Source organism: Mandrillus leucophaeus, unplaced genomic scaffold (genome assembly GCF_000951045.1).
Source record: "Mandrillus leucophaeus isolate KB7577 unplaced genomic scaffold, Mleu.le_1.0 Scaffold1486, whole genome shotgun sequence".
NCBI classification, from domain to species: domain Eukaryota; kingdom Metazoa; phylum Chordata; class Mammalia; order Primates; family Cercopithecidae; genus Mandrillus; species Mandrillus leucophaeus.
This window is the reverse complement of record NW_012101461.1, coordinates 537,200-559,772: the sequence shown is the minus strand read 5'-3', so window position 1 is coordinate 559,772 and position 22,573 is coordinate 537,200. Positions and strand designations below refer to the sequence as shown.

The 22,573-nt window shown below is 36.7% G+C and overlaps 1 long non-coding RNA gene across 1 annotated transcript in view; it reads right to left on the bottom strand.

Annotated features, from left to right (window-relative positions):
- Nucleotides 1-18,121, bottom strand: part of LOC105535620 — a 70,496-nt gene extending 52,375 nt beyond the window's left edge. The window contains exons 1-2 of the long non-coding RNA XR_001005466.1: nt 17,937-18,121; nt 16,554-16,555 (exon numbers count right to left, since the gene is read on the bottom strand). This is a non-coding gene — a long non-coding RNA (uncharacterized LOC105535620). The remainder of the gene's footprint in view (nt 1-16,553; nt 16,556-17,936) is intronic.
- Between the last annotated feature and the right edge of the window lie 4,452 nt (nt 18,122-22,573).

Here is a 22,573-nt window from a genome sequence, read left to right as displayed (position 1 = left end):
ACCTAGACCCTTTGCTTCTCCTGCTTATTAATCATAATGATAACTATGAATTCCTGGTCAAAGGGTAGAAGGGACATGGGGATATAAATGAATCTCAAGCAAAACAATGTAGATACTTATTAGCAGTTAATACGAAAGTTTGCTACAGAAAAAAAACATTGCTGCCACAAAATAAAACATTAATCAAAAGTTTATTTTGTTTTGTTTTGTTTTTCAATTTCCAAGTGGTCTGTATCTGTGATCTCTCTGTCCCTCGATACTCAATACTCTACCATATAAAGAATTAGAAGAGCAGGTCGGGCACAACGGCTTATGCCTGTAATCTCAGCACTTTGGGAGGCTGAGGTGGGAGGATCAGGTAAGCCCACTTCAAGACCAGGCTGGGCAACATGGTGAAACCCCATGTCTACAAAAAAAATTAGCCAGGCATGGTGACACATGCCTGTGGTCCCAGCTACTCAGGAGGCTGAGGTGAGAGGATCCCTTGAGGCCGGGAAGCAGAAGTTGCAGTGAACTGTAACTGTGCTAGTGCACTTCATCCTGGATGAAAGAGTGAGACGCTGTCTCAAAAAAAAAAAAAAAAAAAAAAAAAAAAAAAATTAGAAGAGCAATTCATTTTTGCTCTTATTAGCCACATTGATGAGTAACATCAGGTACTTCATTATTACGTATGTCTCAAAATGTTGAAAGTGTGTGATAAAATCTAAAGAATATGTTCTGTCCTGTTTTAGCTGCAAAAGTACAATTCTGAAATGATAAAATTATTCTATGGAAGAATGGTTAAGAATTTTGCCTCCTATAATTTACCATGAACCCAACTGATTGTATTTCTAAAGCAGGGATTGCTAGAATTTAGAAAGGTTTGGTGCAGATTTTGATTATATTCATTTTGATATGTTTGTAGTGGAACTTCGAGGGAATTGGAAGAGAATAACATTAGCAGCAGGGAGTTGTGAAGCTGTGTCGCCCACCAGCATGACTAAGGGGTCTTTGGTTCTCATGGCCAGTGGAAGAGGTGAGAGAGGTGGAAGTGGGTGCAAGTACACTGTAATGGGAAAGGAGGAGATGGAGCCTAGTGCCAAGAACTAGCCCGTGTCACTTGAAAACCAACTCTTTGATCCTCTTGAGTTGTCAACAACACCTGATATATGCTCATTCACTCATTCATTCAGCAAGTAGTTATTGTCTCCATAGTCTGTATTTGTATTTGGACACTTTCCAGTTGTTGAGGCCTCTTGTAGTCATAAAAACATGGTAAAATCAACACAAGTAAGGGCATGTTGAATAACAAACACTAGATCATTGCGGATATTTATCAATGGTAGATTAGTTAAATTATCTTCAATCTATACAGTTGAATACTATAAAGCCTTTGATACAGAAGGGCTGGGCTCCCGGCTAAACCCCACCCTTAAGCCTGGAACCGCAGCCCTGAGTGAAAACCGCTAATCCCATTTTTCTGCCCATATGTTGCCTTTTTGGCCTGCTATGCCCCTATCCTGTGCCCATAAAAAGAATTCAGCTGGCAGAGCAACACAAGCAACTGAGCATCAGGGATAAAAGCAGCTGGACATCAGGGATACAAGCTGCTGAGTGGCGGGGATTCAAGCGGCTGAGTAGCAAGCAGAGAAGCAGAGTGTCAGAGACTGTGGATAGACACAGCTAGCTTCAGTTGGTGCGGCTTCAGGGAAAGATCATCTTCTTCCTGCACCATCCCCTTTCCAACTCCCCATCCTGCTGAGAGCCACTTCCATCACCCAGTTAAACCCTTCACATACACTACCCTTCAATTTGTTTGTGTGATCTGATTCTTCCTGGATGCCATACAAGAACCTTGGTGCCAAGACAGCAGGGGCTGCTGCCATGACTCTCCGCTGAGCTGGCTGGCACTTGCCCAACCTCGGACAGCAGAGCTGAAAGAGCATTGGTTGTAACACATTTGGATGTTGCTAGGGGGCCTACACAGAGCCTGCTCCCGCCGAAGAGGAGTGACTGGCCAGTTCTAGCATTCATTTGCTCTGGTTCCTGCACTCACTTGCTCACACGCTCCCTCTTGTGAGGAGTGGCCAGCAGCAGGCTGAGTGAAATGAGCCACTCCAGTTCCTGCCCACGAAGGCGGTCTACGTCAAGGGAACAATCTTGTCTCACTTTTAAAGGATACAATAAAAGATATCTCATAAAGAAAAATGTATGACATATTATAAATTTTTATAATTTTATAATAATTTATAAAAAGTATAAAAGTAAAACATACTTTAAAAAAGAATATATAATATATAAATACATAGGTCATTAAATACTGAAGAAGACATACTTAAAATTCCAACAATGTTTACCCTTGGAGTGGTAGAATTACAGAGAAGTTTTGCATTCTAAACATTTGTGACAGGCAGAATAAGGCCCCCCAACCACCAAGATGTCCATGCCCTAATCCCCGAATTTTGTAAATATGTTACTTTTCATGGCAAAAGGGACTTTGTAGATGTTATTAAGTATCTTAAGATGGGCAGTGTATCTTGGACTGTCTGGGTGGGCCCAATGTCATCATGAGGATCTTTGTAAGAGGAAGGCACAAGGGTCAAAGTCAGAAAAGAAGATGTGAGGTCAGAGCAGACATCAGAGTGAGAGCCTCTAGAGACTGAAAAAGACGAGGAACAAATTATCTCCTAGAGCCTCTAGATGGAACACTGCCTTGATTTCAGTTTCATAAGACTTATTTTGGACTTCTGATATCCAAAACTGTAAGATAATACACTAGTGTTGTTTTAAGCCACTACGTTTGTGGTAATTGTTACAGCAGCAACAGGAACCACTACAGCATTCCACATGAACTTTACATGTTTTAACAAAGCATCAATAATTTTTAAATGTATATCCTAAGTGACTTTATTTTCATTTGTCCTGCTATGACCAAGGTAGGTAGGGTTTATAGTACTTCCCAAGAAGCTAATCAGAAAGCCTTTAAAACTCCCAGATCTCTAAATCCCTCTGCTGGAACTATGGTGTGATTTAGGTCTTCAGTCAGATGCCTCCACAGCACATGTCCCTTGTGGCACACTTAACTCTTTCATAATAGTATAATAGTATTATATTAAATGAAAGGCCACCAAAAGAAACAGAAGTCTTGGCATGAACGTTAAGGCAATCCCCAAGCACTTTGTATGCTATTTCATGGTATGCCTCTGCCCACACCCCACCCATTCAGCCCGCTCGGTTTCATTGAGTTCTGATAAGTACTTTAATAGCATTTATCTACCATTGTAGCTGTCAGGTTTTTGTTGTTCTGTTTTGTTTTGATAGGGAAGGACTTTTTATAAGTCCAAGTATCTTTTGCTTTGCAATTGGATATCTTTGCCTAATTCATGTTGCCTGCATTTTTAGATTTCTATCTAATACAAACTATTAACCCATAAACCAATACTAGACACAAATTCCAGGTATTTATAACAGGTAGAATTGTGTCCTTAAGGAGTTGACAATCTTTTGGAAAAGCCAGAAAAAGACGCATGGTGCTTTGAAGTATGGTAGAGATAAGCACACAGGCCAATTCCTAACCGCAATCCTAGGAGATCTGAGAAGGGACACTGGAGAAAGTGATAACCAAGCTGTACAACCAACAGAGCCTGAGAAGTACCAATCGATCTAACTGGGTAAAAGACAGTTGGAACAATTCTCACATTTCTGCTGTCACCAATAATAACACAACTAACATTGGCTCAGAAACTCACAGTTGATGAAGCATGTCTCAAATACAGTGGAGGTTAAGTGAGACCCCATCTCTTGTTATTTTCCCTATCGAACACTTATGAAAAAGAGCAGATAAGTTAAATGAGCTGCCCAAGAAAATACATATGTAGCTAAGTAAATATATTCCATCAGCAAATTCCCCATTGTCAAGCTACTTCCTAAGGAAAGAGACACAACTTAAATGTATCATTAGAAACTAAAGTATGACTTAAAAACAAATACATATCTCTTAAAAAAATCACCAAAAAATGGTATTCAGTTTCTTGCCAATAAACACCATAGCCATCTGATGAAACTATCTAAAAATGAGCAGTAGAAGACTAGATTCAATAATATTAAATTTAATTAATACCAAATTGTAACCGCTTTCCCAATGAAAGCTAAAATCAAAATGACAAAAAATTTGAAGCTAAATTATTTTCAACAATTGTCTTGAATCAGATGCTGTTACTGCCGCCTTCAATTTTCACTGATTGCCAATTCCAAGAAAAAAAAAATGATAATTTTTTTAAGTTGTGAGAATTTTTAATTTAATGAAACACAAAAGCATGATCTCCAAAACCAAGTCATAAGTTATTTGGGATAATATTTTAATATAATATCTATATGGAACTATTTCAATATCAGTTTCAGCTGAGAATTCCAACTACTTTCAAATTCTAAAGTGAGGGACAAGACCAGCATGCAATAAAGATGGCCAAAAACCTGTTTGCAACTCTTAGCCTTTTACTTACAACATAGTTATGTTAAGAAAAACTATTCAAAATTTGGAAATGCAGCAAAAAGATGACTGCGTGCTCTTTCAAAGTCATGCAGAAACATGGCCTATTGATACCACCTGTGGGTTTCCTGATGCTCTGAAGTAGAAGTCAGCAAGCTTTTTCTGCAAAGGGTCTTATAGTAAATATTTGAGACTTTGCAAGATATGGTCTCTATCTCAACTACTCTGTCATTGTGGTGTGAAACAGCTATATGCAATACATCAAAGAATGGGAGTGGCTGTGTTCCAATAAAACTTTATTTGCAAAAATAGGCCTGGTTTCATTCAGCCTGTAGCCTGTAGTTTGCCTACGCCTGCTCTACAGAAAGATACCTTTCCTCTTTACCGTAGCTTGGTGCCCGGGATCTGTGGCATATTAGATACCCAGTTGAAGATGATTAACAAATTACAAATTATTTTTGCTCGGTAGAGATGAAAAAGATTTCTGCCGGATAGAAAAAAATAATGCCAAAGGATACCATTTCATTGCTCCATAAGACATTAGCCAGTTTTGTATGTAACTTTTGTATCTTGTTTCAGCATTCTTTCTTTCACCAACCTTATTATACTTACATACTTCGGTATCTCTTATCCTCAATTGAACCATCCCTCATTTTCATCACTCAGTTATGAGTAACATAAATCTTTGGCATGTGCTCACTGCATATTTGTATGAGAATTAGGCTTTTAACATTTTTGAAAAGTGTATTTTGACAGGTATAAAAGGGTAAAGTAGGAACCTGGAGAAGGATTTCTTTGAAGAAAGCTAGCGTGTGAGTCATACCATGCACCTCCTTGGGAAAGGTGCCTAAGTTTGCTCCTCCCCTCAAGCCTAAGGAATAGGCTTCATAGGATCCCTTAGAGTTTTGATGTGTGTCTCTGACAGTATGGGGGATACTCTGGGATGTAAACTCTGAAGGGTGAGTGACTGTGGCTTGCTGGTGGCTCCACTGTTGAAATAAAGAGAGTGAGTGGCACTATGAGTGCCCTATCCATTCAAGACTTGTCAGGCAATAAATGCTTGAGTATTTCCTGCTTTCCACACGTGGGCTATGCAAGGGGAGCTATCTTGGAGTTGTCTCAGAGTCTGCTAAAGCAAGTTGTCTGGAGACACAGGGCACCACTATATACCCAGGGGCTAAGGAGTTAGCAAGGAGCCAGCCAGAGTCAAGGGTTTGGGAGGGGAGAGGGTGATTCCCAAAGAACTCACAAAAAAGCATTCTAAGAGAAAGAAGCTCAGATGCTGTTGACACTACCAATAATCGTATGTCAAGTCAAACCTTTCTGCTGCCTTTGGCTACTCATTTTCCTGCTGCAATTCTAAGAGAGTCCAGAAATCAGCTTAGTGAGTGGAATAGAAGCTCTAGGCAGAAATAGAAAAGAAACTGACCATGCTATTCTAACTACAGGAAGCCAACTCTCAGACACAAAGTGTGATAGAAGGAAATTTCAATCAAATTACACATTTTGATTATGACGCTGAACTGACAGTATCAATTACTAAACTGAGAATACGGTGATCAGAACAACTTTTATTAACAACAGTGACCAGAAAGAATGTCACTTGTCCTAGAGAGCAGGTTTGCCAGGCAATGAGGCAAAGGAATTGAGAGGTTTTCTGATGACATCCACTTGCCCCAGTACTTCTGAAATGTATTAATTAGCCCAAGGAGGAAGTGAGAGGGGAAGGTGAAAATCTAGCTTTCCTCTGGGAATAAAATAACAAATACTCAAGACTTTCTCATTTAGAAGGCACTTAGCTACACCTGGGGATCAGGAAGAGAAAATTTTGCCTATATAATAAACCAATAAGGAAAAGGAACAATTGGAAAACAAAATATGTTTAGAGTGATGCATTTGTGTTGAAGATTTCATCTGAGTATTTTTCTTCACTAAAAAAATGTTTCCAACCATATTAACTTGTATGATCACTCACGCTGCTCCTACCAATTCATTTTAAACCTAAATTCATGATTTTTAAAGTACATGTTCATCCGAAAGGCCATTTTACAACTTTTAGATTTGCTTTATTTTCTAATAAATGATAGATACAGAGCAATGGTTCTCAACTAAGGGAGATTTTGCTACACAGGGGACACTTGGCAATATCGGGAGATATTATTAGTTGTCATAACTGTAGTGGTACTATGGGCACATAGTGTGTAGAGGCCAGGGATGCTGCTAAACATCCTAAAATGGACAGCTCAGCCCTCCACAACTAAGCCGTATCTGGAACACAATGTCAATAGTGCCAAAGTCGAAAAGTCTGAATATAAACTGATCTTCCAAGGAGGGTTTGTTTAGTTGTTTTGAGGCATAGAAACAAGATACAGCCATACCCTCCTGTTAGTTGTAAATTACAATATAAGCTAAAGTAAAATTTTAGAGTCTTAACATTTTCAGTCTAAATCTAATTTTTAAATTTTTATTTCAGGCTAGGTTTCATTTAAGGTGTATGCTTATATCCTCAGTCTTTTGTTAAACAAATATGTTACAAACGTCCCATTGTTTATCTGGATCTAATCCTTAGTTTTCTTTATCTGCCCCATTTTTATCCCCTACTGTTCTGAGAATTTATATGCTGCCAACTGCATAAATGCTTTTCACATGTTCATCACATGCTTATTTTTCAAGCAACTTCTCAGAGAAGATGTTCCCGTACAGATACTCTCCTTTCCACTGTTTACTGCCATTCTACATAAATAACAGATTGCAGTAGTGATATCACTGGATCTGGTGGGGGGAAAAATACCAATAATAATGTTTTTCTTTTCAGTCAATCTATTAGCAGTATGTGCGCCTTTCCCATGAGCCATTTTTGCTAACCATTATCAGAGCTACTCACCATCAAAATCATCTTTGCTTTTAAAAATAACCCTCTTTCCTTCAGCGTGTTGGCTGTCATTTATTAGGTTGGAAAACTGATTTTTGCTTTTGATATATGGATTTTGCCTTATGCTTTCCTGTGTTTGTGATAGAGTAAAACTCATTCCGGTCTCTGGTATGTCACCACATTCTCTCATTTCATAGAATTGAGAATGAACAATAGCAGTGATATAGAGAGACATAGACAGACCTAGACATAGACGTAGACATAGACATAGATGTAGACATAGACATGGACATAAATATAGATATAGATCTTAGAAAATCTCTCAGATTTTAATTCCAGAATTTCAAATCCCCTTTATTTTAAAACCCAAGTGTATATGAGAGAGAATAATTCCATTTTTTTCTGACTTAATTCAAGACATAAAATCATGGATATCCAAGAAGCCAGTAGAGCTTATTTTTATAAACCTTATCTATTTCTTGGAATCTAAATGTCGTAGGGCTGAGTGGGCCTCTTACTTGAAAAGATTCATGTTCCCTTCTAGAGAGAAGGCCATATGGTCCAATTCTGCTGAGCAGCATAAGTAATTGCTTAAGACAAGACTTGCCTTTAAGGTCAACTAGACAATGTCTAGCGTTAACTTCCTTTTTTTTTTTTTTTTTTTTTTTGAGGCTGGTGGGTAGACATCCATGAACGCCTTTTTTTCTCTCCTCACACTTGTACTGACCAACCTTCTTCCTCTCTCCTTCCTCCTACCTTCCCTCTGGTTGCTGTAACATTTATTTTATTTATTAGTTAAATTATTTTAACTTTGAGTTGCATTTATTCAATATTCATTCGAGTTAGTTTTGTATTCTGTTGAATGATTTTTACCCCAACCTCCAAGTGTGTGGAGGGTGCTGCTGTTCCTAGTGGACAGGGTTTGGTCCCTTAGAGAGAGCAATAAATCTGAGACGAATAGCAAGAAACAGACACAGATAATGAAACACTCCACTCACCCAGGATTCATCAACTGCTTCTATTTCTGCTGTTGGCATATGCCTTGCTACTCATCCGCTATAGATTGCAAAGCAAGACGTTGCATTTCTATACTCCAGTTTTTCTTAACATTTAGAGATTTTGAGTCTTGTGTAGAAGGAACACAGTTTAATTAAATCATTTGTATCTAGTCTCATATGTTGTATGTGAAATCTCTCTCACCCTTCCAACTCCTATTTTCTGTTCAGTTACTTATGATTGATTAGTGCTCGCTTGCCTCTTTATTTATAGGCATTGGCTTTCCATTTAATATTTCTTAGTGCACTTATTTTTTTTAACTGCTGCTGCTCTGATTTTTTGGCATACACACTAGTGCCTTCTGGACTGTGCTAAGCTTTGACAAGACTGAAGAGGAGGCCCGACTGAATTTGTCTAGTACAGCTAGCACTCCACTCAAAATAACTTTTCCTTTAAAAAATCTATTTTTACTGGTTCAAGCCTCATCTAATCTTTCAATCATAAGGTTGAGCCTTGCATTTTATTTTAAAGTACAAGGGGTAACATTTAAGACATTAATAAATAGAAAAAAAATCATTTTTAATTCTGTACATTTAACATAGATTAATTTGATAAAATTAAATCTGTTGTTTGACTCTACTGAGCTAATCAGCTTCGTAGGCCAAAAATATCAAACACTTGGCCTTTTCCAGTAAAATATCTCATAGTGAAATCTCTTTTCCCTTTGCCAATTCTTGAACTCCATACATGACATGGAGCACTATTTCCAATCGTAAATGAATAATCATGTAAGAAACGATCTAGTTTGTCATAAGACGGCTTACACTAGAACTTACTCTAACACAATTGCCCATCCAGTGTGCCTGTCTACGACCGATGCTAAATTAGCACCATCTGAGTGATTTGTTTTTTTAGAGAAATAGGATTAACAAAGGAAATTGAAATTATTAAGAGATATGAAGGAAAATTTTTAAATTGGTCCAAGTTTGCCTGTGGCCGACTGGACCACTTCATCATCTCCTGATGGGGTCTGAATTCATTATGTTTCCTGAGACTGTGGAAAATTAATAATAAGAGGAAATGGGAGGTGGCAAAACTAAACTAATTCAAGAAAAATAACTGATTATCTGTAGTTTCCCATGACTGTGGAAAGATTACAACTATTGATTCAAAAGACAAAATAAGTTTATTTTATTTTACTTTTGAGTAGAAAATAAATGTACCTGGTTATAAATTAAAACATTAAAAACAATGCAGTAAAAGGCCTCACTCCCACGCCTGCTTTTATCTGCACTGTTCACCACCTGCCACCTCCAAAGGTAACCAATTTTATTAGTTTCTTGTGTATCTGTTCAGAGTTTCTTTATGCAATTATAATCAAATGTAAATATATATTCATATTCTTCCTATTTATATTCACATTCTTCCCACTGTCTTATACAAAATATAGAATATGATATATACTCTTTCAGATCTTTTTTGTTTTTACCACCCAATAGAAGGGAAAAGCTTTCCATCTCAGTATATAGGGAACTTCTTTTTCTTTTTTAGAGCTACTTTGTATTACATTGTAGGGAAGGGACCACCATTTATTTAATCAGTCTTCTATTGATGGACATTTAGGTTATTATCAACCTTTTGTATTACAAAGAAGGTTACAACAAATAAGCTTTCATATAACTCATTCTTTCTGTGTGAAGTTTTATCCATAGGATAAATTTCATGAGCAAAATTTCTGGGTCCAAGGGAAAATGCATTGGTAATTTTGATAGGTAATGCCAAATTGTATTTTATAGTTATTGTGCCATTTTAAACTGATAAGTTAAAAAAAAATGCTTTTCACTTTAATTTGCATTTATCTTATTCTGAGTGAGTTTGAACATTTTTTATGTCTGTAAGGCCAAGTTATATTTCCTTTCCTGTGAAGAGTCTGTTTATATTATTTATCCACTTTAAGAAAACACATCTAGTCTTTGTCTTATCACCTCTAGGATCTCTGCAAATATTAGGGAGATTAATTTTTAATTCATAATAAAAATTACAAGAGTTGCAAATCTTATTGTAAATTTTCAGTTGAATTTTCCCCAATGTGTTATTCATCTTTTAATTTGCTTATGATAGTTTTCATTCCACAGAAGTTTTTGATTATATATGTATAATCAAATATGTATAATCAAAAACTATATAAACTATATATAACTATATATAAACTATATATATATTAAACTACATATACAAACTATATATATATAGTTTTAATGTGGTCAAATTTATTAGTTTCTTCTTTTATGATTTCTGAATTCTTGATCATATTAGAAATGCTTCCCTACTCCAAGGCTAAAAAGTAATTCACCCATTTTTTTCTTCTACTGTATTACTTTTACGGTTTCATATATTACATTTATACCTTTAATACATTTGAAGTTTTTCACAATATACTATACAAGCTATGGATTAAACTTTATTTTTTCCCAGTAAACTGTTTTATCATCCCAATATCGATACTGTTTAATGAAACTTACTCCATCTTCTCCCCATTGATTAGAGATCCACATAAATGTTTTAAAAAACAAATAAATGTATTTGTAAGATTCAGTCAATAAAAGCCTAGTTTGTAGCCAAGTGCTTCAATCATATTACCATACATCATGCTTTCAATTCTCTTTTCCTTGAAACATAGATAAAAATGAACATTTTTTTAAAGTTAATTTTAGCCCAGTCTATAGGATATAAAGGAAATTACTAAATACATAGAAATATTTTATTTATTTATTTATTTTTAGAGACCGGGTCTTGCTCTGTCACCCAGACTGGAGTGCAGTGGCACAGTCATAGCTCACTGCAGCCTCAAATTCCTGAGCTCAAGCAATATCCCACCTCAGCCTCTGAGTAGCTGGGACTACAGGCACGAGCCACCAAGCCCAGCAAAAGTTTTATGTTTTGTGGAGATGAGGCATCACTATGCTGCCCAAGCTGGTCTCTAACTCCAGGCTTCAAGTAATCCTCCCACCTCAGCCTCCCAAAGCACTGGGATCACAAGCGTGAGCCACAGGGCCCAGCCAGAATACTTCTTTATTGTTACCTGGCAATAGTTTTATGAGGATCATTCTAACGAAAATATGATTAGAGATGACTATTTTAAAATATGTAATAACGATAGACAGCCATTAAGTGCCCACTAATCACCAGATAATTGATCATGCAATTTTGTATATTTTGTCACTTAATTCTCACAATAACCTCACAAAGTTTATTATATCAATCAGAAAACAACTTAGGCTCAGTAAGTACCTAACAGAATCAAGATTTTAACTTAGGTCTGCCTTTCCTGCAAACCCACATTCTCTACTGATACTCATTCTCTCTTTCTGTCTTGTTCTCTCTTGCTCTCTTCCTCTCTCTCTCTCTCTCTGTGTGTGTCTATATAGACAAACATAACATATGTGTATATATATATACACACACACACGTAAGTATAAATACATATATTTATTTTATATATGGTTTATATATATGTATTCCATAGGCAAACTATAATAAAAAAATACATACTTATTGAGTGTCTGTACGTGCTAGGCATTATGTTAAGCACTTTGCACATTTAATTCAATTGATCCTCTTTTTTTGCTTGTTTGTTTTTTGAGACGGAGTTTTGCTCTTGTTGCAATGGCACAGTCTCGGCTGACTGCAACCTCTGCCTCGTGGGTTCAAGCAATTCTCGTGCCTCAGCCTCCCAAGTAGCTTGGATTACAGGCGTATGCCACCATGCCCGACTAATTTTTTATGTTTAGTAGAGATGGGATTTTACCCTGTTGGTCAGGCTGGTTTGGAACTCCTGACCTCAAGTGATCTACCCACCTTGGCCATTTTTTTTTTTTTTTTTTTGAGACAGTGCCTTACTCTGTCACCCAGCCTGGAGTGCAGTGATGCGATCTTGGCTCACTGCAGCCTTGACCTTCTGGGCTCAAGCCATCCTCCCATCTCAGCCTCCCAAGAAGCTAGGACTATAGCTGTGTACCACCATGCCCAGCTAATTTTGTTTTTATTTTTTGTAGAGACAAAGTCTCACTATGTTGTCAAGGCTGGTCTAGAACTCCCGGACTCAAGTGATCCTCCCGCCTCAGCCTCCCAAAGTGCTCAGATTACAGGAGTGAGCCACCATACCTGGCATGATCCTCATTTAAAAACAAAAAGAAAAAAGAAAAATTCTATTAACCTCATTTCCCAGATGGGAAACTGAGCAAAGAAAGGATAATTTTCCCAAAGTCATACAAGCAATAACAGGTGGTATCAGAATTTGAACCTAGATGACATATCTCAGTACCCTTGCTCTTGTGCACATGGTTGGCAATAAACACCATTAATGTGTTAAAGTAGATCCAATATTAATGAACCTCCAATTAACCAAAATGCTCAGAGACTGGGGCCAATAGACTGATCTCCCAAGTGTTACAAGGATATTCCACTCTTCCTACAAACTCTTTTATTTTTAGCATCTTGACCTAGTAAACACAGGACACAGAAAATAATTTGATCTTCCTTTATGATGAAATATCCTATGGTGCGATGTGCTTCTTTCACACTGCATGCCTTATCAAAACATCCCAGTTACCCTATAAATATATACACTTACTATGTACACACAAATTTTTTTAAAATTAAAAGTAAATTCAAAATAAATAAATAAATAAATATCCTATAGAAAGATCAGGTCATCCTTAAAGCTGTACTACTACTATTCATCTGTTTCCTCTTCTCCAGGGCTTTCTCAACTGACTCCCTCTTTCTACCAACCTCTCAGCAACTGCCTCCACTATGCTCCAGCCTGAGTTTGAATACACCTCTGTAACCAGTCTTGACACTTAACATTACTCTCTTGTTTCCACTCAATCTCGCTGCTTCTCTCTCACACCCTTTCTCACCTCCACTTCCATCCTCAATTTCATACAAAGGTACTGTCTTATTCATACCTATGTCCAGACATAAGCCTGGCAAACGAGTCATCACACATAAGTGTTTCATTCAATAACACCTTAAGTGATTTCCCATTTCCCTTTCTACACATCAGCCTATCTCCTAGAATGAGTCATTTTCTTCTTCCTACCAGCTCCTAGCCCCACCCCTTAGCCAGATGTGTCCTATAATCAGATTATTCTATGCTTCAAAATTATCCTTCCCTAAAATAGTCAGATCCTTAGTGCTCTGACCTCAGCCAAATAGCCAAATAGCCCTGAGGAAAAGAAAATCAACTGAAACTATTAGTGAACACTCAACAGCCCAAAGTGTTGGCTCTCCAAATGAAACATAATTTTAAAAGAGACAAAGCTAAACCAAAGAAATAAACGGCTAATAAAGCATTGTGGGTATTCTGGTAGAGGAGGAAGACATTTTCCAGAGGCTCCTTACTATCTCCTGCACAAGTACCTTTCTTCACATGCCTATTAAGGATATAGGTGTATATAAGAAATTTAACAAAAAGCAAACTAAGCTCTAGACCATATTTTAAATATGCAGGTTTTATTTGCTTTTGCTACATTCCTCGTTTTCCTGTTATCCTCTTTCTATTTTAAAGCCAAGTTCAGAAAGTTTTTAATAAATTGAGGGTTCAGATTATAATCCATTTTGGGTATAAGTATTCATTGTCCAATCTCACTGCTTCCTTTTTAGTTTATGAAACCCTGCTGAGAGTTTTACCAATCTACATAGGCTGAGTTGTGGCTAATTACATTTTTGTCTTCGTTTATACCATAGGAAGAGCTGAAAATATCATTAATTCCTGAACATAAGAATTTTTATAGCATATTAAATCACTGTTGCAATCCATTTGATTCACCATATTAACAAACTAAAAAATAAAAACCATATGGTCTTCTCAATATATTCAGAAAAGCATTGACAAATCCTGCGTACATTCCTGATATATATATATATTAAAAAAAAAAACTTTCAGCAAACTAGGAATAAAATAGAACTGTCTAAACCGGATAACAGGCATCTACAAAAAAACCTACAGCTAACATCATACTTAATGGTTATATTCATTTTTTAGGGCTGCCATATTACAATACATCAGACTGGGTGGCTTAAACAACAAAAGTTAATTTTCTCACAGTTCTGAAGGCTGGAAGTCCAAGATCAGGGTCCAAGATTATGGCTGGTTTCATTCTGAGGCTTCTCTCTGTGACTTGCAGATGGCTCTCTTCTCTGTCTTCACATTGTCTTTCTTCTGCACTTACACATACCTAGCTCCTGATGTCTTCTTATAAAGACCCCAGTTACATTGGATTAGGGCTCACCCATGTCCTAATTTTACCTTATTTGCATTCTTAAGAGCTGTCTCTACAAATAGTCACACCTTGAGGTACTGGGGGTTAGGACTTAAATACGTGAATTTGGTGAAGAGGAACAAAACTCATCCCATAACAATGGTGAAAGACAATGCTTTCCCTTAAGGGTAGGACAAGGCAAGAATGTTTGCTCTCACTACTTTATTCAACATTGTACTAGAGGTTCTAGTCATTTCAGTAAGGCAGGAAAAAATAAATAGGAGATATTTAAATAGGAAAGGAAAATTCAATTGAATGTATATGTACAGCTAATGAACAACCAAAAAATACAATTTAGGATTGTACTTTTAATATACAAAAATACAATTTTGAAACTTAAAAAATACAATTTATACCAGGATCAAAAGCCATGAAATACTTAGGGATAAATCTCATACAATTTGTGCAAGATCTGTCCAATGAAAACAACAAAACATTGCTAAGGGAACTTAAAGAAAATCCAAATAAATGGTTATATATAAATTTTTTATTGATTAGAGACCAATATTGTCAGGATGTCAACTCCTCTTAAATTAATCTATAGATTCAAGTCAATCCCAGTGAAAATTCAGCTGGCTTTTCTGTAGAAACTGACAAACTTGATCCCATTCTGAAAATGCAAAGTGCCTAGAGTAGCCAAAATAAATTGAAAAGGAAGAACAAAGTTGACTAAATAACTCTGATTTCAAAACATAAAAACAAAGCTGTCTTTATTTACTAAAGATACTTAAATAGACCAATGAAACAGAACAAAAAACCATGATTACTTCTACCCATATGTGGACAACTGATTTTTGAGAAATATGCAAAGGCAATTCAGTGAAGACAAGATAGTCTTTCAACAAATGGTACCATTTTCAACAAATAGAACATTAAAAGAAATAAATTTTAATTCAAACCTCATACCATATACAAAAATAAACTCAAAATGAATTATAGACCTCAATGTAAAATCAAAAACCATAAACCTTCTTTAAAAAAATGAAAATCTTTGTGACTTTGGATTTGGCAAAGATTTCTTAGATACAAAAAATATATATAGATATGACTATCCATAAAAAATTAATAAACTAGAATTTATCGAAATTAGAAATGCATGCACCTCAAAAACATTGTTTAAACAATTAAAAGACAAGCCACAGCCTGGAGGAAAACACTGTAAATCCCATCGTCAACAAAAGACTTGTATCCAAAGAACTCTCAAAACTCCATTTTTTAAAAATCCAATTTAAAAATGGTCAAAAGACAGAAATAAATCCACATATATATGGTCATCTGACCTTTGACAAAGATGTTAATAATACACAATGAAGAGAGAATAGTGTCTTCAACAAATGGGTTTGGGAAAACGGAATAGCCATATGCAAAGGAATGAAATCATACCCTTATCTAACACCATACACAGAAATCAACCTCAGACTGCATTAAAGACAAATGTAAGACAAGAGATCACAAAACTTAGAAGAAAATGAAGGGAAAAGTTTTACAATATTGGGCTTGACAACGGTGTCATGAATATGAAATCAAAAGCACAGGCAACAAAAACAAAAATAAACAAGTGGGACTACATCATACTAAACAGCTTCTGTACAGCAAAGGAAATAATCAACAAAGTGAAAAGGCAACCTCTGGATAAGGGGTTAATATCCAGACTATATAAGGAATGCCTACAACTCAATAGTAAAAATAAAATAACATTTCAAAATCCAATTTAAAAATGGAACTTGAATAGACATCTCCAAAGACGACATACAAATGGCCAGCAGGTGTGAAAAAACACGCAACATCACTGCTAATGGGAATGTGAAATGGTACAGTTGCATACATCCATGTAAAAGTTTGTGCATGGATGTTCATACAGCTTTAATTATCATGGCCATAAGCTGGAAACAACTCAAATTCCCACTAATAGGTGAATAGATAAATTGTGGTATATCCAGACAATGGAATACTATTGAGCAGTACCAAGGAATGAATTATTGATACAGATGACATAAATGAATCTCAAAATAATTATGCTAAGTTAAAGAAATCATAACCACAAAAAGAGTATACTGTATCACTCCACTTAAAGAAAGCTCTATAAAATGCAAATTAACCTATAGTGGCAGAAAGCAGATCAGTGGTTGCCTGAAGGGGTCAGAGGAAGGAATTACTAAGGGGAAACTTTTAGAAGTAATGGAATGTTCTATGGTGAAGATTTCACAGGTGCATAAATATAACTAATCAAATTGCATGCACTAAATATGTGCAGTTTATTGTATGTCAATCACATCTCAGTAATGAAAAAAAAATTTACAGGGAACATCTCACTCTCCAAATATTTCCCAAATTCTAATTTTCACCAAAATTCACTCTGCCTTTGCTTTTGCTGTTCTCTCAGGTTAGGAAGCTCTCTCTCCTTTCCTACACTTATTCCTATCATCCCACCTGTCTATTAAAATTCTTCTTGCTCCCCAAAGTCTGAGTCAAGCTCAAGGAAAATGCCATCTCTTTCAAAAGCCCTTCCGACTATTCCATGTCTACATGAGTTGCTCCTGTCCTTATAATCTCACCTGGTTATTTCATTTTGTCTTTGTAATCCATATAACTTTTCTTTTTGAGACAGGGTCTGGCTCTTTTTTCCAGGCTGGAGTGCAGTAGCATGATCTCAGCTCACTGCAAACTCCACCTCACAGGCTCAAGCGATCCTCCAGCCTCAGCCTCCCAAGTAGCTGGGACTACAAGCATGCCACCACACTTGGCTAATTTTTGTAATTTTGTAGAGAAGGTATCTCTCTGTGTTGCCCAGGATGGCAACTGAGCTCAAGGGATCCAACTTCTCAGAGTGCTGGGATTACAGTCATGAGCCACCATGCCAGGCCCAGTTAATTTTTATGTACTCATCATCCCCATCACACCGAAAGTTCCTTGAGAGAGAGGCTGTTACTTTTTGTTGTTGTTAATTCTACCTAAGGCCTAGCAGAGCTTTTGGTCATGGAAGTACTCTTTAAATGCTTCAAGGGTGAATAGCCCCACAGAAGGAAGAAACAGAAAATAACATATTCCATTCCCTCAGCTCAAGTTTTCTTCTGAAAGGCAACCTCTATTCTAATACTCCAGTTCGTGCAGATGTGCTGAACAGCACTCATGTGTTATCTACACAAGGAGCTCATTTTAAACATGTCTCCCTGGAGATAACCTCTTAACCCAACGGAACGATTCTTGTGGTAGACGTTTAAGACATTCTGGCAGGCTGGTGGGGAAAATAACATTAAGACAAATAAGACCTTACAATGCCCTCGCATGATCCTGAACTGGAAGTCCACTCTAAGAACAGTGGTACAGGGAGTGATCTCTCACTAGCTGAGCCAATAGATTTTTGCCAAGTTCCCCAATAGATTTTTGCCAAGTTCCCCAGTGATCCCTAGAGAGTAGCTATGAGACTTGAAGAATCTGACTTGTTGCCTCCTGTGTTACCTGAAAATAAGAGATTTTTGTAGCAATTTTTTTTTAATAGATATGAAAACTGAGGGACAAAGGGATCCAGAAGTCACAATAATTTAGAGGCAAAACAGATGTTAAATATTCTAACTCCCCTGAGCCCAGGCCAGAATCTCTTACAGAGTTTTTTAAGAAAATGTTTCTTTACTATTTTATTAAACACTGGAAAAATATTTGACATCCAACCAAAGTTTTTGTGTTTTAAAAAAGCAATACTAATAGTTTGGGGACACAGATTGCTTATTTGGATATAATAGAGAGTACAATCATATTTTCACCAGTGTGTTAGTTTAAGAGCTATTTATTTTTTTTAATAGGCTGATCTAACCTAATTCAAAAGAAACAGAATGTGTGTTTAATGTAGCAGCAACTAAATAGGCTTCGCAGACTGTGGGAAAGGCCTTTGAGGTTGAAGTTAAGAAATGTTAACTCCTTGACCACTCAGAATCCCTGAGAGTATAACAAAATACGTACATTTTTTGCTAGATTGTAAAACCCATGAATGTAAAGATCTGTTATTTCCTGCTTTAGCCTCATTCATTCATTTATCATATATTCTTTGTGTGTTTGATATATGAAAGACTGTTTTGCACCTGGGACATAATGACAACTGAAGTCCCCTTCTCTCACTGAACTTACATCCTTGTAGGAGAAGATAACCAATCAATATACACAGCAGAGAGTGATAAATGCTCTTCAGAGATTTAAACTAGGGCGTTGTAATTGAGAGTTATCAGATGGCCACTAGTTGGATGATCAGGAAAGCTTTGTTTGAAGAAGTAACATCTAAGATAAGAACCGAATGACAAGGAGAAACCAGTCATGCCATGAGCCAAAAATGCACCTTCTAGACAAAAGTAACGGCCTGATAAGGCACAGAGGAGGCTGGCATGTTCTAGTAAAAGAAATACAGTGTAGCTAGAGCCTGGATGTGGAACAGAGGAGGAGCAGTGGACAATGAGGAATAAGAGGTACACAGGAGCCAAGTGAGGAGGGATTTGTAAGAAAGAGTAAGGCGCTCAGATTTTATTCCAAGTGTAACAGGAAGTCAGTGGAGGGTTTGGGCATTAGAGTTGCATGATCTGATGTATCATTTTTAATGGTCCCTCTGGCTACTACCTGGAAAGTGGGCTATGGGGGAGGCAAGAGTAGAGGGAAGGAGATCAGTTAGGATAATATCACAGTAGTCCAGGAAAGAATGAATAGGGACTTGGACTAGTGCAATAGTAGCAGCATTAAAGAGAAATGGATAAAATCAAGATATGTTTTGTAGGTAGAACTCATTATACGATTGGAAGGATTCAAGAATAATGCCTAGAGTTTTAGCCTGACCGACATTTACTATGACTTAATATGTGTTTTTAAAACATAATTGTTTAAATTTTAATTTACTTAAACTCATTAGACCTAGAATTTTAGATACTTTATGATCCCATATCTTACAAAGGATAACACCAAATCCATGCCAGTAGTTAGGAAACTTGTTAGACTAGTTAGTGAGAGTTGGTATTATAACACGGATTTCCTTGACTTCCCATTCACTGCTCTTTTAGTGACACTATGCTAAATAGTACAAAGCCATAGGAAGTATTGTTCCTACTGTCTAAGAGCAACAAGACAAGATCAGCCATGTTGTGATGAACAGTCCCTTTCCCCAAGTGTACATGGAGAGCCAGACACAAGCTAGAGGATCCACACCTCCCCCTGACATATCTAATCAATCATAAGACTTGTTCATTTCATCTCGTAAACAATACTTCTAAACCCTAGTCCAAACTCCCAGTTCTTCCATTTCACACTTGCCTCTTCCAGTCCATTCCCACCAACATGCAGGCTAATTTTTGTTTTAAGTTTTCTCAGGTCATTTAGAAGTGTCATGTTCCTTCCTGCTCAGGGAGACATATGCTAACCTCTCTGAAACCTCGCCCCTTGCCAACCCACTCTTCTTCACTTGGGCCTATTTAATTCCCATTCTGCTTTTGAAGCATTGCTCAAATTTTGCTTCCCCAAAGACATATATTTTTTGTCACCACTACCCCCAACTAGGTCAGATATTTCTGTTATTTATAGATCACTATTAATTTTTATAGAATGTAAATTGTGCAACTGGTATTTAATATCCATCTTTCCTGGTAGTTGAATGTCTGTCACCCCTGCTAGAATGTAAGCTCAATGACAATTTGTACCTATTTGTCTTGTTTACCTCCATGTCTGCAATTTCTATAAACTGTCTGATACGTCATAGGTAATTAATGAATATTAATGAATTAAATAAATTAATGTATATGTTCTTTTTGGCTATAGACAAGAGATATCTCATGTATAGTTTATGTTACTAAAAACTTCTATAAATGCTAATTACACACAAACAGGAATGTCACATTTGACAGGAAACTAAATAATTGAAAGGTAATAAATATGCTTAACCTCCACAGACTGGGAAAACATGAACAAGAAACAGGGAAAACTTGGGTGAGTTCAAATTTAACCAAAATTACCTGAACATTTTCACAAGTATTTACTTTTGCTTTTAGACACATTATCTCACAAATGCTTCCCAACCTAAAATAACTCACCCCATCACCCACGGCAACCCCTCTCTATCCAACAACTCTGCTTTATTTGTCTTCACAGTACTTAATTCTGACACACTCTTATATTAACCATTTACTATTGTCTGTCTTTACCTCTATAATATAAACTCCACAAGGGCAGGGACTTCATATGATTTAAAACTATATCCCCACTAGAATCTGACACATGGTCGGTGCAAAATAAATCTTTGTTGAATGAAGGAGTAATATTGGGTTATCTGAACAACCAAGCAAAATAGAGATTATTTCCATTCACAGTTGACAAAACTGATTGTCTAAAAACATGAATTACTACTTGCTCAAAATTGTGCAATTTGTAAGTGATCAAGGCCTGATTCAAACTCAGGGTTTTATAGTCCCCAGTACAGGTCCCTGCTCACAGAGTAGAACACGCACTACCTAAAAAGGCCTAAAGCAGAAGGAGAATCATTTACTAATTCAGAATGAGTTTACTCATTCAGAGATTTCTGATTGGAAGTCCCAGATATGGGTGAAATACTTGCACAAAGTTTTTAGCCTTCACTGAGAGGCTGAGTCTGGACAGTCAACCAGCAAGACATCGCTTCTTGGTATCATAAACAGATTTGATGGTGAGGGAGAAGAGTCCATTGGAAACTTGGGTTGAGATGATGGAACTAGAGGTTGGGGAGGAAATAGGAAAAAGGAAAAGGCTTCAAAGAAACATGATGCCTTATGAATATCCCACCAATACCTGACCTATTCCCTGAGATACTGCCCCAGTCTTTGACACTATTATTTCTCACCTGGGAAGAATTTTCCAGAAACTGGGCCCAGAACAACCTGCATCAGAAACAGGAGTGATGAATCACAAACTTTGGGGTGGAACCCATAAATATACCTTGTTAACAAGCACGTTGGCTGATTTTTGTGCATATGAAAGTTTGATCACCACTAACTTAAAAATTAGGATCATTACCATGTTGACATGATACCTAGACATGTTAAAGGGCATAAAAGATGGTGTCCATGTAAATACTCCCAGCCCAGGGCCAATGTGGTTTAGAAAAAAAAATTATTGAACAGGTATATCTGGTTATAATTTTTGTTTCTGCACAGCTAAACACAATCAAGGTAGTACTCTCTGAAATGTTTGCTTTGATTGTTTTCCTCTTCAGTCATCGTGAAATTTCCTACGGAAACATTCAGTAGAAAGAAATCTTCAAATAACCATGAGCTGATTATCTACAGTGTTAATGGTAACAAATAAATCTGTGAGCGCACTAATTAGTAAGTAATTGGAAAAATTTTATCTTTAATTTTTGTGCCTTCTTTGCTTCTTCTATTTGATTTTGTGGTTTACTGGGGATGCTGGATGACATTCCTGGGCAGGGTCTTCACACTAACTCTACAGAATTATATGTGAAAGCAACAGTACCTTCCTCATGGAGTTTCTGCGAGAACTAAGTGCAATCACATAGAAAAAGTACCCAGCCCATTGCCTTTGAGCACTGTAGAAACTCAACAAATGTGAGCTGTGAAGACTGTATTTCAATTTCTAATAGACACGTGCATGTCCACATAAAAATGAGAGGAGGCAAATCTTTTGAGGTTTCTATTTTCATTCTTACAAATATATTTCAAACTAAATATATATTACATTATATTTGAGCTAAATATAAATATAATTAAATGTATTCTCACAAATATATTCTTTTTTTTTTTTTTTTTTTGAGACAGAGTCTCACTCTGTCTCACCCAGGCTGGAGCCCAATGGCGTGATCTCAGCTCACTGCAGCCTCCACCCGCCACGTTCAAGTGATTCTCCTGTCTCAGCCTCCCGAGTAGCTGGGACTACAGGCATGTGCCACCACAC